Genomic DNA, 14183 nt, shown 5'->3' on the forward strand with positions numbered 1-14183 from the left:
CTGGTGTTCCACACAAGGAGGCACTGAGCCATAATCTGCTCTATTTGTGAGTCAATGCCAGACCATGTGCCATGTCAGCAAGCTAATTGTTTGGTGTGGACCATGTCCCAGCGTCCCTGATGAAGCAAACTAAGAACATGCCTCAGTAGTTACTACACGCAACTGTTCAGATGCAGTACATAGCAATAAGATGCCCTGTAGCACTGACAACTCATGCCAACATGCAATGTATTGATGAACCACCAGGCTAACAATATGTTTAACAATGCAAGGCCAACTAGTGTGGATGTAGTGCAACAGAATCTGCAAATCCAGGTCCGCTGCCATTGCCTGGGTGATCTTCTGGTGATCTAATGGAAACTGGTCCAGCACTTCTGAGTCCTGTGCATCATTGTGGCAACAAGATACTTTAGACGCATCAACGTCTGCCTCTGTTCCCAAGGGAAGATGTGAAAGTGTGTCCACATTGGCATGCTTTGCTGTGGGTCTGTACATTACCTTGTATTGGAAGTGTGGTAATATGAGAGCCCAGCATTGGAATTTCTGTGCCGTGTGATTCAGAATGGGCTTGGATGGGTTAAAAAGTGACTGCAAAGGCTTGTGGTCAGTGACCAAGTAGAACTTGCTTCCATTCAGATACTGATGAAATTTAGTCACTCCATTGATTATGGCAAGAGCCTCCTTCTCTATCTGAACAGCTGCTCTGAGCTTTGTTAAGCAGTTTGGAGGCAAAGGCTGTTGGTCTGTCAGCAGAACCAATCATCTGCAAGAGTACAGCACCAGTGCCATATGAAAAAGCATCCACTGTCAAGACTACATGTTTGGAATGATCAGAATTAAAGAGGCAATGATCACTGACCACAGTGTCTGAGCTGTCGAAAGGCAATGTGACATTCCTGGAAGCATGCAAAAGGTACAGTCTTGTGACAAAGGCAGTGCAATGGTGATACAATCTGAGCTGCAGTCAGAATGAAGTGAATGTAATATATCACCCTCCATAACACTGTCAAATTCAGTAACATTCTTTGGAAACTGGAGGTTATGAGTGGCCTGCAAGTGTGACACTCTACATGAACATCCTGAAAATTAATTACATGCCTCAAGTATGCAGTCTCAGTTTGAAAAAATATGCACTTGTGTCTGATGCACTTAAGCCTTGCCTCTGATAACACATGGAACAGGGTGCACAAATGATTAAGGTGCTCATCTGCTATGTTGATACCACTATACTCCTAAATAGTTTGTACTCAGATACACACATGCTGCTAATTTTTCCATATAGCACTGGAAAATTGCTGGTGCAGACACACTACTGAAAGGCATGTGAAGAAGTTTGAAGAGACCTCCGTGTATGTCAACACCAGACACTTGCTGTGACTGTTCATCTAAAGGGATCTGGTGGCACGCATCGTGTAAATCAGTCTTAGAGAAGTAGTGACCAGCCCCCAAACAGTCATGAAATCTACATCTACATCTACATCTATACTCCGCGAGCCACCTTACGGTGTGTGGCGGAGGGTACTTATTGTACCACTATCTGATCCCCCCTTCCCTGTTCCATTCACGAATTGTGCGTGGAAAGAACGACTGCTTGTAAGTCTCCGTATTTGCTCTAATTTCTCGGATCTTTTCGTTGTGATCATTACGCGAGATATATGTGGGCGGTAGTAATATGTTGCCCATCTCTTCCCGGAATGTGCTCTCTCGTAATTTCGATAATAAACCTCTCCGTATTGCGTAACGCCTTTCTTGAAGTGTCCGCCACTGGAGCTTGTTCAGCATCTCCGTAACGCTCTCGCGCTGACTAAACGTCCCCATGACGAATCGCGCTGCTTTTCGCTGGATCATGTCTATCTCTTCTATTAATCCAACCTGGTAAGGGTCCCATACTGCTGAGCAATACTCAAGAATCGGACGAACAAGCGTTTTGTAAGCTACTTCTTTCGTCGATGAGTCACATTTTCTTAGAATTCTTCCTATGAATCTCAACCTGGCGCCTGCTTTTCCCACTATTTGTTTTATGTGATCATTCCACTTCAGATCGCTCCGGATAGTAACTCCTAAGTATTTTACGGTCGTTACCGCTTCCAATGATTTACCACCTATGGCATAATCGTACTGGAATGGATTTCTGCCCCTATGTATGCGCATTATATTACATTTATCTACGTTTAGGGAAAGCTGCCAGCTGTCGCACCATGCATTAATCCTCTGCAGGTCCTCCTGGAGTACGTACGAGTCTTCTGATGTTGCTACTTTCTTGTAGACAACCGTGTCATCTGCAAATAGCCTCACGGAGCTACCGATGTTGTCAACTAAGTCATTTATGTATATTGTAAACAATAAAGGTCCTATCACGCTTCCCTGCGGTACTCCCGAAATTACCTCTACATCTGCAGATTTTGAACCGTTAAGAATGACATGTTGTGTTCTTTCTTCTAGGAAGTCCTGAATCCAATCACAAACCTGGTCCGATATTCCGTAAGCTCGTATTTTTTTCACTAAACGTAAGTGCGGAACCGTATCAAATGCCTTCCTGAAGTCCAGGAATACGGCATCAATCTGCTCGCCAGTGTCTACGGCACTGTGAATTTCTTGGGCAAATAGGGCGAGCTGAGTTTCACATGATCTCTGTTTGCGGAATCCATGTTGGTTATGATGAAGGAGATTTGTATTATCTAAGAACGTCATAATACGAGAACAGGCTGAGGCAAAGGAAATGGACCAGTCACTGTTTGAGGGTTCAGCATTGCCATAACATCTCCACAAATAAGCAGTTTGCCTAAAGGCTTCATGATGAGTACTAATGGAGATGTCCACTGACTGGCTGTGATTGGTGCAGTAACATTGCTGTCCTGCCACTGTGAAAATACCTGGGCAGCCTCTTCACAGAGTGCATGTGTACAGTGCGAGCCCTGAAAGAGTGAGGCTGTGCATTGACTTTCATGGTCACATTCATAAAAAAATTAGAAGCTTTGCCCAAGCCAACAGCATACAAGTCTTTGAATTCAGCACACAAATGACCAATACCATCATTTGAATCAAAAGTAGTAACTGACAACACACTGTCTACCTCATACAACCCAAACATGTCAGGGCCAAATATGTCAAAAATATCAGTATTCTGCAAATTCTGGTATATGACAGGAAGGCTGTATGAACCTAGCACTGGCATGTATTGTCTGTTATATGCTGTAAGCTTAGTGTGTGATGTCTGCAACTTGGGCTTGCCAAGAAATTCATAAGTATTGTTACAGTGCAAAGAAACCAATGTACACATATCAAATTGTAACTGAATAGTTTGACTAGTTATCGCAAGGTCCACAAAGAGTTCATTCCAGAGGCACTGCACCAAAGAAGAGCTAGTGGCTGCTTGAATTGTCAACTACTGCACATCTGATCAACACTAGAAGCTGTGTTTAGGTCAGAGTGCACCATATGTACAGTGAAGTTTGATTTCTGTGGGTGCATATTAGGAGAGGGAACCTCCTTCTTCTGTAAGCATACCACTAGTACATCTCTGGTCTTTTCACATGAAGAACAAGCTGTGTTTCATAATGGGCATAAGTGACACTTTTACACTGAGAAACAGGACTTCACACTAGTGCCTTGATGGCCTGCCTGTTTACGTGGCTAGCTACAATGAGCTGGAGTGGATCACTGACAACTCAAATTGTAAGTGGCTTGTTTATGCCCTCACTCAGTGTTATTGCTAGGCACTGCAGCATAAATGTTGATGACTGAAAACTGTCTACAGCACTGTCATAGGCATATCGATAGTCAATAATTTGCAGAACTTGCTGCAAGGAAGGGTCGGGATATTTGAGAATCTGTTCCCATATTCTATTATCAGCCATGTCCTGCATAATGGTGTCACATATCATGAGATCACTATAAGACTTGCCACACGCACATTTAAGCTTACACTGCCTAGTAAGTCCTTGCAAATCTGTCACCCACCATCTATACATTTGTCCTGACTGTTTCCTTAGTCTGAATAATATAAACCTAGTGGCTACCACGTGAAAGTTCTTGTGATGATATCTATTCACAGCCTGGACTGATTTGTTATAGGTAAAAAGTTCTGGCTGCAAAGTGGGGAATAGTTCAGAGCATAGACTGACACATTGGCCATTGATAAGGAAAAACATTGTTTTACTGTAGCTGGTACTTTGTGTGGAGATAAATGAACTTCAAACTGAGTCAAGTACTCAACCCAGTCATCTCTGTCCTCTTCCAGTCAGTGAAACAGGGGCACTAATGAGGCTGCATAAATTGTGGCATGGACATAGTTCATGCATATGATGGCAAGTCTCACTGGCTGCCATCTGCATTTGAATGAACCGCTCATCTCAGTAAGCTGTGTCATTCATTGCATCTATAACTGAAGAGACTGTGTAACATCAAATGTTGGTGCCAAAGGTAATTGCAATTTTGATGATGATAATTGCAACACAGGCATGTGTGGGGAGTTGGGGAGGGGGGGGGGGGGGGGGTGATCAACCACTTTGAAGTGAAAAATATTAACCCTAAATCAATATGTGGCAGCACAAACAAGTAAAGTGGAAAGCACGGATCTAAAACAGAAACTTCCACAAGTACAAATGGTATATGCACAAACAGAAATGTCTGGAAAGCTATAAAAAGTAGGTGGCAAAGGAAGAAAATTATATGACATCTTAGGTTCAACAGAGTTTGTTGCCAAATGTGTTGCACAATGGCAACTGTTATTCCCTCATTGCTAATGACAAGTGAGTGGAAGGTGGCCAAAAGATCTGTCACCATAGGCTTCTGGATTTGCAACCATAAGATTACTCAACACAAATGCAGTTTGAATCAATATAATTGTACTCAACGTATTCTGAAGGACTGCTACACTGTTGACAACTTGTTACAGCCCTGCAAGCAATAAACAGAGGCCTGACAAAGGCATGCATTAATATACATTGAATGTTTGCAACTGGAGCTAACTGTAAAAGACTTTGAGAATGTTTCGACCAACTAGCAACACAGAAATCTCATTAGAAAGATGGAATTACAAGTAGAAGTAGCATTACAAGACTGGTACCCAAGTGGCTGCCACTTCTAACTCCTTCCTCGTGGTCCTCGTTCATCAGCAACCTGGAGATTCTTCATTGATGGTGATGTTTCAAGCACCACCTGTGATGTCCATATGAATCTTTGACAACTTTGAATCCCATGTCACCATACTGCCTTATGCAGTTCATAAGTTCTGCAAAACCTAGTCTACACTTTTTGCCCTCTGGGACAGGCCTCTGAACAGTAGATGTACAACACTCCTTGTCCTGGTGGAAAAACTGAATGGAGTGCTCTGCATCTTTGGCAATTTTGAGGCTACCATCAATTCTGTGATGGTTGTGGACTTGTACCCCCTATCAAAGTCAGAGGATATTATGGCACACCTTGCATGAGGGCAAGGTGTTTGTGAAGGCTGACCTTAAAGATGATCTATCTAAGGAACTGTTGATGATTAATATCCCATTCAGCCTTTTTAATTAAAATTGCTCACCATTTGGCATTGCAAGTGCACCAGATATTTTTCAGCAATAACTAGCCCAATACCCAGCATGTTTAATTATCGCAATGACATCTTGTTCACAGAGAAAATTGCTATGGATCTGCTGAAATTTAGAGGCCTTGTTTTCAATGTTCCGGAAGGTAAATTTCCACTGCAACTGTGATATATGTGAATTCTTTGTCAAGGAAGTTGAATACTTAGTCCATGTCTTTAACACTTTGGGCATCTGTCCCATGTCCACCAATGTCAAAGCCGTCCAGAAGTTGCCTGTTCCCTGGCATTTCACGCAACTGATGTCAGTTTGATGGCAAATCAGTTACCATCACCATTTTATGCTTCATGCAGTAGTAGTGGCAGAACCCATACACTGACTAGTCAGGAAGAATGTCCCATGGAGATGGTCAGATCAGTGAAATAGGGCTTTCCAGATCTGGAAGCAGGGCCTCCTGAAGGTAATGTGTCTTTTTGCCTATGATCCTCCCAAGCCAGGGTGGGGGTAGTGCTGTCTCATATCATTAACACCATAGAACACACTATTGATTCATATTAGGCTCCTCAACCATGCCCAGAAAAACTGTAACCAAACTGAGGAAGAAGCCCCGGTGATAATTTTTGGTACCCAGCGGCTTCACAACTATGTGTCTGCCTGTTAGTTTACTCTACCGAAATACCTCTTCCCTCTTTTTCAGGTTTCAATGGCAGTGCGTATGGCAACAGCTTGGCACCTGCAGCATTGGGCCCTCTTCTTTTCCAGTTATTCCTATGAAATGATTCAGACTGTTAGCTCAACATGCTAATGTGGTTTATTTCCCTGTCTGCTCCTAGCTGCAGATACTGCATTTGAAATCATCAGTTTTCACCTGAATGCAGTAGTAGAAAAGGCTGTCACTGCCTTACCCTTTGATTCCACCCGTGCTGCACATGGCTGAGGATGCAGTCTTCAATAAAGTCTTGAAGTATGTTACTTACAGGTGGCCAGTAAATCAGAAGCAGATGGAGATTGTTGACCACCAAGGCTTCTGGAGTAGATGCCTTGAGCTCTTTGCTCTCCGAGGGGTCCTGCTGCTCTAAAAGGATATTGGTTGCATGTGGGTGGTCATCCCTGGCTATCTCCAGCAGAGAGCCCTCAACCTTCTACACCAGGGCCATTGGGGGCTATCCTTACCAAGCAGCTGCCCCCGACATCATCTGTATTGGAGGGGGATGGAAGCAGCCATATCTACCATGGGCTTGGTGTGCTCAACCTGAAAAAGCCAGCAGGCCTCCACAGCACACAGATATTTTCCTTTGCCTACCCCCTCCACCTCGTGGTCCAGGATGCACCTCAATTTTGGTGGGCCCTTCATGGAGTCATCCTAATTTACAGTGGTCAACATCTGGTCTGGTTTCCCTTTGGTTTCCCACATATCACCTCCACTATCCAAGTATTGCCACATATTTATTTGTTAGAAGGGCTCCGCAAAACCCTGACAACAGCCCACAGCTTACCTCTGTATAGTTCAAAGAGTTTTGTATAGCTAAAAGAATCTCCATGGTACAAACAGCTCCGTCCATCTGGCATTTAATGGCCTTGGTAAAGGATCGTTCAGACTTTTTAAATCAAGAAGGCTTATCACCCTACCAGTGCAAACCCCATGAAAGGTTGTATCCCACAAAATGCCAACATGCTCTCCCTTTCAATCCCAGTTGTCTGTATACATCCCACACTTCCAACAACTCCCTGCTCCCACACTTGGTGCCACTGTTACACTATCCTGTCTGGGCGAATGTGATCCTGGCTACCATTCAATGTGTCAATGGGTCCAGTCCAGGCACTGGTAACACACTAACCTGCTTCATTAGAGAAGAAGTGCTGCACCCTCAAATAATGTTCTATGTCCATCAGGTGTTTCAAAGTCTCCTCACCACCTGTGTCTAGTGACCCTGCACCATCCTGAAAGGTGACACACCAGTGCATCCTGGAGCATCAACCAGCTTGTTGGAGTGCCAACAGCAGACCATCTGTGAGCTGCACCATTTAAAAGCCCATGACCAATGACTCCACACTACCAGCTGTCAAACTACAGACCACAACAAGAAATTAACCAGCAGGCTGCCAGGAAGCAATTCTAGCAGCCACACCAAGCCAGCAACTGATGAAAGCACCAGTCAACAGCACATACCATTTAGACAACATTATCCATGCACCAACAAGACAATCAGCCACTAAGAAAGTTAGAGTCATCCATGTGACCAGTTTTTAAGAGTGTGCTCTGGCCACAACCAGCAGTGAATCCACCTGCTGAAGTCTGATGGTCATCTACAAAGTTATTGCCACTGCTGCTGCCCTGTTCACCACTTACACTGTCACTGTCTGCATTTGACATTGCCCTTCTAGAGGTAGGTACAGCATGACACTTTTGGACATGGAGAAATTTTCAGTGATGAGTATTAAACTTGGACAGTTTCTCATATTCCATGCCAGGCATGAACTTTAGCTCAGAACCGAGACAGCACACATTACCCACCAGGGTGGTGACATTGCCTTTTGAGTTTGCTGCTAGGAACTGATAAACTTTGTTCTTGGGACCTGCACACTTCAAGGAGGAGCTTTTGTTTAATATTCAGAATTTTGTTGCTCTTTTCTGTTCAAGCATGAGATTAATTTTGTTCAAAGTCGTTTCAACATGTATGTTAATAAACATGTTAAATGACAGTGCTTCCTGTTGTCAATTATTGAAAGACTATTCGGAAGCCAAATAATCCCTAACATTTGTAAGTATTTACTCTGTAAAGCAGTTTGTTTTGTTTTTTATTAATCCTAGTTTAGCAATTGTTTTAGTGGCCCAGAAAGAAAAAAAAGTTTGTTTAGGTTGAATGGACACTAATGCAGTTCAATTATGTCATCTAGTCCAATAAAACACTTTATAATTACTCCTATAATGCAGATCTTTCCAACATCAGAACAGTTTTACTACATACTAAGGCAACAAAAATGAAACATTTGGTGAAGAATATTTGCTGTGACAGACCAGCCTTTTGAGCCATCTGAGAATGAAAGACTTGTTCCAGAAAATAATGTTCCTTGTGCAGTTTCAGGTAACATTGATAAATTTGGTCCTGTGCCCTCTACTGATTCTGTTGCTTTAACTTGTGTCTAGTATGTCTGCATTCCTTCATGTCCTCATGAGCTAGATCTCCAGGCTGAGCTATTTGTGCCTCCTGAAGCCTTGCTTCCATTCTCTTCGTGTGGTCCCTAAAAAAGAATTACTCATGACCAAAGAAAGGAGAATCTCTTATTCCTACAATTTCACATGTGAATGCTTTCCTTGAAACTTCTTCCAGGAAATGAAAACAAACAAATAAAAAGAAGAAACCTGCTTGACATGAACTGAATTCATCATCACATAAAAGCGCTAACTTGGTATTAGAAGAATCTGACTGTTTTTGGAATAAATAATTTGAAGATGAGGAGCTTTCAGAAATTCAGTTCAGTGACTTCATAATTGTTGAAGTGTATGGTATTGAGAAGGAATCAAGAAGCAGTTTTATAGCTGTTGTGAAGGAGTCATTTTATAGTGGCATTCAAGAGACTTTCTGGAAATGGCATATACACTTCAATAGACTCTCCATGGCAAATGAAAGCAACTGTGTTGCTGCTGTGAAATTATTACAAAATTTCTTCATGCCCATAAAGACTTACATCAAAGATTTGAAGAAAGGATTTATATCAATAATGATTTTTTTGAATACAGCCTTCCCTAAAACTGATTTTAGTTAGAATTTAAATCATATTTCACTTATTAACATCTAAGAGCTAAATGATGTTGCAATCCACTTTTACGATGTTTTGAAGACAAAACCAGATTTCCAGAATGAGAATTTCACTCTGCAGCAGAGTGTGCGCTGATATGAAACTTCCTGGCGGATTAAAACTGTGTGCCCGACCGAGACTCGAACTCGGGACCTTTGCCTTTCGCGAGCAAGTGCTCTACAATCTGAGCTACCGAAGCATGACTCTCGCCTGGTCCTCACACCTTTATTTCTGCCAGTATCTCGTCTCCTCCTTGCACGCAAAAGGCAAAGGTCCCGAGTTCGAGTCTCAGTCAGGCACACAGTTTTAATCTGCCAGGAAGTTTCATATCAGCACACACTCTGCTGCAGAGTGAAAATCTCATTCTGGAAACATCCCCCAGGCTGTGGCTAAGCCATGTCTCCGCAGTATCCTTTCTTTCAGGAGTGCTATTTCTGCAAGGTTCGCAGGAGAGCTTCTGTAAAGTTTGGAAGGTAGGAAACGAGATACTGACAGAAATAAAGCTGTGAGGACCAGGCGTAAGTCGTACTTCAGTAGCTCAGATGGTAGAGCACTTGCCTGCGAAAGGCAAAGGTCCCGAGTTCGAGTCTCGGTCGGGCACACAGTTTTAATCTGCCAGGAAGTTTCAAAACCAGATTTATTTAGTGCATTTCCACTGATCTCACTAGATGGTACAGTTAACCTTCTGATTAGGTTAAGTGCTTGCTTTCCAAATGAGTTAATTAGTTCAGATTTCACAATAACTAAAAGTAATATGGATCCCTTGAACACCTCATTATAACGAAATTGTGAATCCAGACTTCTCGATCATTTAATGCAGGGAAGTTACATATATATTACTTCTGACCATTTTCAAGAAATGAGGCCCAGTATCCTAACTGTCCAGTAATGCTCTGATATAAAAGAAGACTAAGTAAATATTCCTGAATTCCAGTCAAAAACAACTGCCAAGATGAGAAACACAGAAGTAGATATCCATGGTGTAGCAAAGCAGCTTAAATCACTTAATTAAGGCAAGGCCTCTGGTCCAGATTGTATACCAGTCAGGTTCCTTTCAGAGTCTGGGGATATGATAGCTCCATATTTAACGATTATATACAACCACTCTCTCACAGAAAGATATGTACCTAAAGACTGGAAAATTGCTCAAGTCATACCAATACCCAAAAAGGGAAGTAGGAGTAATCCACTGAATTACAGGCCCATATCACTAACATCAAATTTCAATAGGGTTTTGGAACATATACTGTGTTCCAACATTATGAATTACCTAAAAGAAAATGATTTATTGACACACAGTCAGCACGGATTCAGAAAATATCATTCTTGTGAAACACAGCTAGCTCTTTATACTCAAGAAGTAATGAGTTCAATTGACAAGGGATGTCAAACTGATTACATACTTTTAGAATTTCAGAAGGCTTTCAACACCATTCCTCACAAGTGTCTTCTAACTAACTATGATGCCTATGGAATATCGACTGGATTCATGGTTTCCTACCAGAAAGGCCACAATTCATAGTAATAGATAGAAAGACACCGTGTAAAACAGAAGTAATGTCCGGCATTCCCCAAGGAAGTGTTACAGGCTCTCCATTGTTCCTGATGACATAGGAGACAATCTGAGTAGCCGTCTTAGATCGTTTGCAGATGATGCTGTCATTTACCATCTTGTAAAGTCATCAGATGACAAAAAAATTGCAAAATGATTTACATAAGATATCTGTATGGTACAAAAAGTGGCAATTGACCCTGAATAAAGAAAATGTGAAGTTATTCACATGAGTACTAAAAGAAATCCACTAAATTTTGATGATGCAATAAGTCACACAAATCTGAAGATTGTAAATTCAACTAAATACTTAGGGATTACAATTACAAATAACCTAAATTGGAATGATCACATAGATAATGTGGTGGGTAGAGCAAACCAAAAACTGCAATTCATTGGCAGAACACCTAGAAGGTGCAACAGGTCTACTAAAGAGACTGCTTACACAACGCCTTTCTGCCTTATTCTGGAGTACAGCTGTGTGGTGTGGGATCCACAACAGGTGGGGCTGATGGATGACATCAAAAAAGTACAGATAAGGGCAGCTCGTTTTCTATTATAATGAAACAGGGGAGATAGTGCCACAGACATGATACGTGGATTGGAGGAGCCATCATCAAAACAAAGGCAATGGGATCATCTCATGAAATTTCAGTCACCAGTTTCCTCCTCTGATTGTGAAAACATTCTGTTGGAACCCACCTACATATGGATAAATGATCATCACAATAAAATAAGAGAAATCAGGGCTCATGCAGAAAAATTTATGTGCTCGTTTTTCCCACATGCGGTTCAAGAGTGGAAGGGTGGAGAGACATTTTGAAAGTGGTTCATTCAGCCCTCTGCCAGCCACTTTATTGTGAATTGCAGAGTAATCACATAGATGTAGATGTAGAAGCTTTCATGAAGATGAATGTTCATCTACAGTAATGTGCTGAGTTGTTGTTGTTGTGGTCTTCAGTCCTGAGACTGGTTTGATCCAGCTCTCCATGCTACGCTATCCTGTGCAAGCTTCTTCATCTCCCAGTACCTACTGCAGCCTACATACTTCTGAATCAGCATAATGTATTCATCTCTTGGTCTCCCTCTACGATTTTTACCCTCCACACCGCCCTCCAGTTCTAAATTGGTGATCCCTTGATGCCTCAGAACATGTCCTACCAACCGACCCCTTCTTCTAGTCAAGTTATGCCACAAACTCCTCTTCTCCCCAACCCTATTCAATACCTCCTCATTAGTTATGTAATCTACCCATCTAATCCTCAGCATTCTTCTGTAGCACCACATTTCGAAAGCTTCTATTCTCTTCTTGTCCAAACTGTTTATTGTCCATGTTTCACTTCCATACATGGCTACACTCCATACAAATACTTTCAGAAACGACTTCCTGACACTTAAATCTTTACTCAATGTTAACAAATTTCTCTTCTTCAGAAACGCTTTCCTTGCCATTGCCAGTCTACATTTTATATCCTCTCTACTTCGACCATCATCAGTTATTTTGCTCCCCAAGTAGCAAAACTCCTTTACTACTTTAAGTGTCTCATTTCCTAATCTAATTCCCTCAGCATCACCCGACTTAATTTGACTACATTCCATTATCCTTGTTTTGCTTTTGTTGATGTTCATCTTATACCCTCCTTTCAAGACACTGTCCATTCCGTTCGACTGCTCTTCCAAGTCCTTTGCTGTCTCTGACAGAATTACAATGTCATCGGCGAACCTCAAAGTTTTTCTTTCTTCTCCATGAATTTTAATACCTACTCTGAACTTTTCTTTTGTTTCCTTTACTGCTTGCTCAATATACAGATTGAATAGCATCGGGGAGAGGCTACAACCCTGTCTCACTCCCTTCCCAACCACTCATTCCCTTCCATATCCCTCGACTCTTATAACTGCCATCTGGTTTCTGTGCAAATTGTAAATAGCCTTTCGCTCCCTGTATTTTACCCCTGCCAGCTTAAGAATTTGAAAGAGAGTATTCCAGTCAACATTGTCAAAAGCTTTCTCCAAGTCTACAAATGCTAGAAACGTAGGTTTGCCTTTTCTTAGTCTAGCTTCCAAGATAAGTCATAGGGTCAGTATTGCCTCACGTGTTCCCATATTTCTACGGAATCTAAACTGATCTTCCCCGAGGTCAGCTTCTACAAGTTTTTCCATTCATCTGTAAAGAATTCACGTTAGTATTTTGCAGCCGTGATTTATTAAACTGATAGTTCGGTAATTTTCACATCTGTCAACGCCTGCTTTCTTTGGGATTGGAATTATTATATTCTTCTTGAAGTCTGAGGGTATTTCGCCTGTCTCATACATTTTGCTCACCAGATGGTTGAGTTTTGTTAGGACTGGCTCTCCCAAGGCCATCAGTAGTTCTAATGGAATGTTGTCTACTCCTGGGGCCTTGTTTCGACTCAGGTCTTTCAGTGCTCTGTCAAACTCTTCACGCAGTATCATATCTCCCATTTCATCTTCATCTACATTCTCTTCCCTTTCTATAACATTGCCCTCAAGTACATTATCCTTGTATAGACCCTCTATATACTCCTTCCGCCTTTCTGCTTTCCCTTCTTTGCTTAGAACTGGGTTTCCATCCGAGCTCTTGATATTCATGCAAGTGGTTCTCCTTTCTCCAAAGGTCTCTTTAATTTTCCTGTAGGCAGTATCTATCTCACCCCTTGTGAAATAAGCCTCTACATCCTTACATTTGTCCTCTAGCCATGCCTGCTTAGCCATTTTGCACTTCCTGTTGATCTCATTTTTGAGACGTTTGTATTCCTTTTTGCCTGCTTCATTTACTGCATTTTTGTATTTTCTCCTTTCATCAATTAAATTCAATATTTCTTCTGTTACCCAAGTGTTTCTACCAGTCCTCGTCTTTTTACCTATTTGATGCTTTGCTACCTTCACTATTTCATCCCTCAAAACTACCCATTCTTCTTCTACTGTATTTCCTTCCCCCATTCCTGTCAATTGTTCCCTTATGCTCTCCCTGAAACCCTGTACAACCTCTGGTTTAGTCAGTTTATACAGGTCCCATCTCCTTAAATTCCCACCTTTTTGCAGTTTCTTCAGTTTTAATCTACAGTTCATAACCAACAGATTGTGGTCAGAGTGCACATCTGCCCCTGGAAATGTCCTGCAATTTAAAACCTGGTTCCTAAATCTCTGTCTTACCATTAGATAATCTATCTGAAACCTGTCAGTATTTCCAGGCTTCTTTCATGTATACAACCTTCTTTCATGATTCTTGAACCAAGTGTTAGCTATGATTAAGTTATGCTCTGTGCAAAATTCTACGA

The sequence above is a fragment of the Schistocerca americana genome, chromosome 6, assembly GCF_021461395.2.
Source record: "Schistocerca americana isolate TAMUIC-IGC-003095 chromosome 6, iqSchAmer2.1, whole genome shotgun sequence".
Lineage (NCBI taxonomy): Eukaryota > Metazoa > Arthropoda > Insecta > Orthoptera > Acrididae > Schistocerca > Schistocerca americana.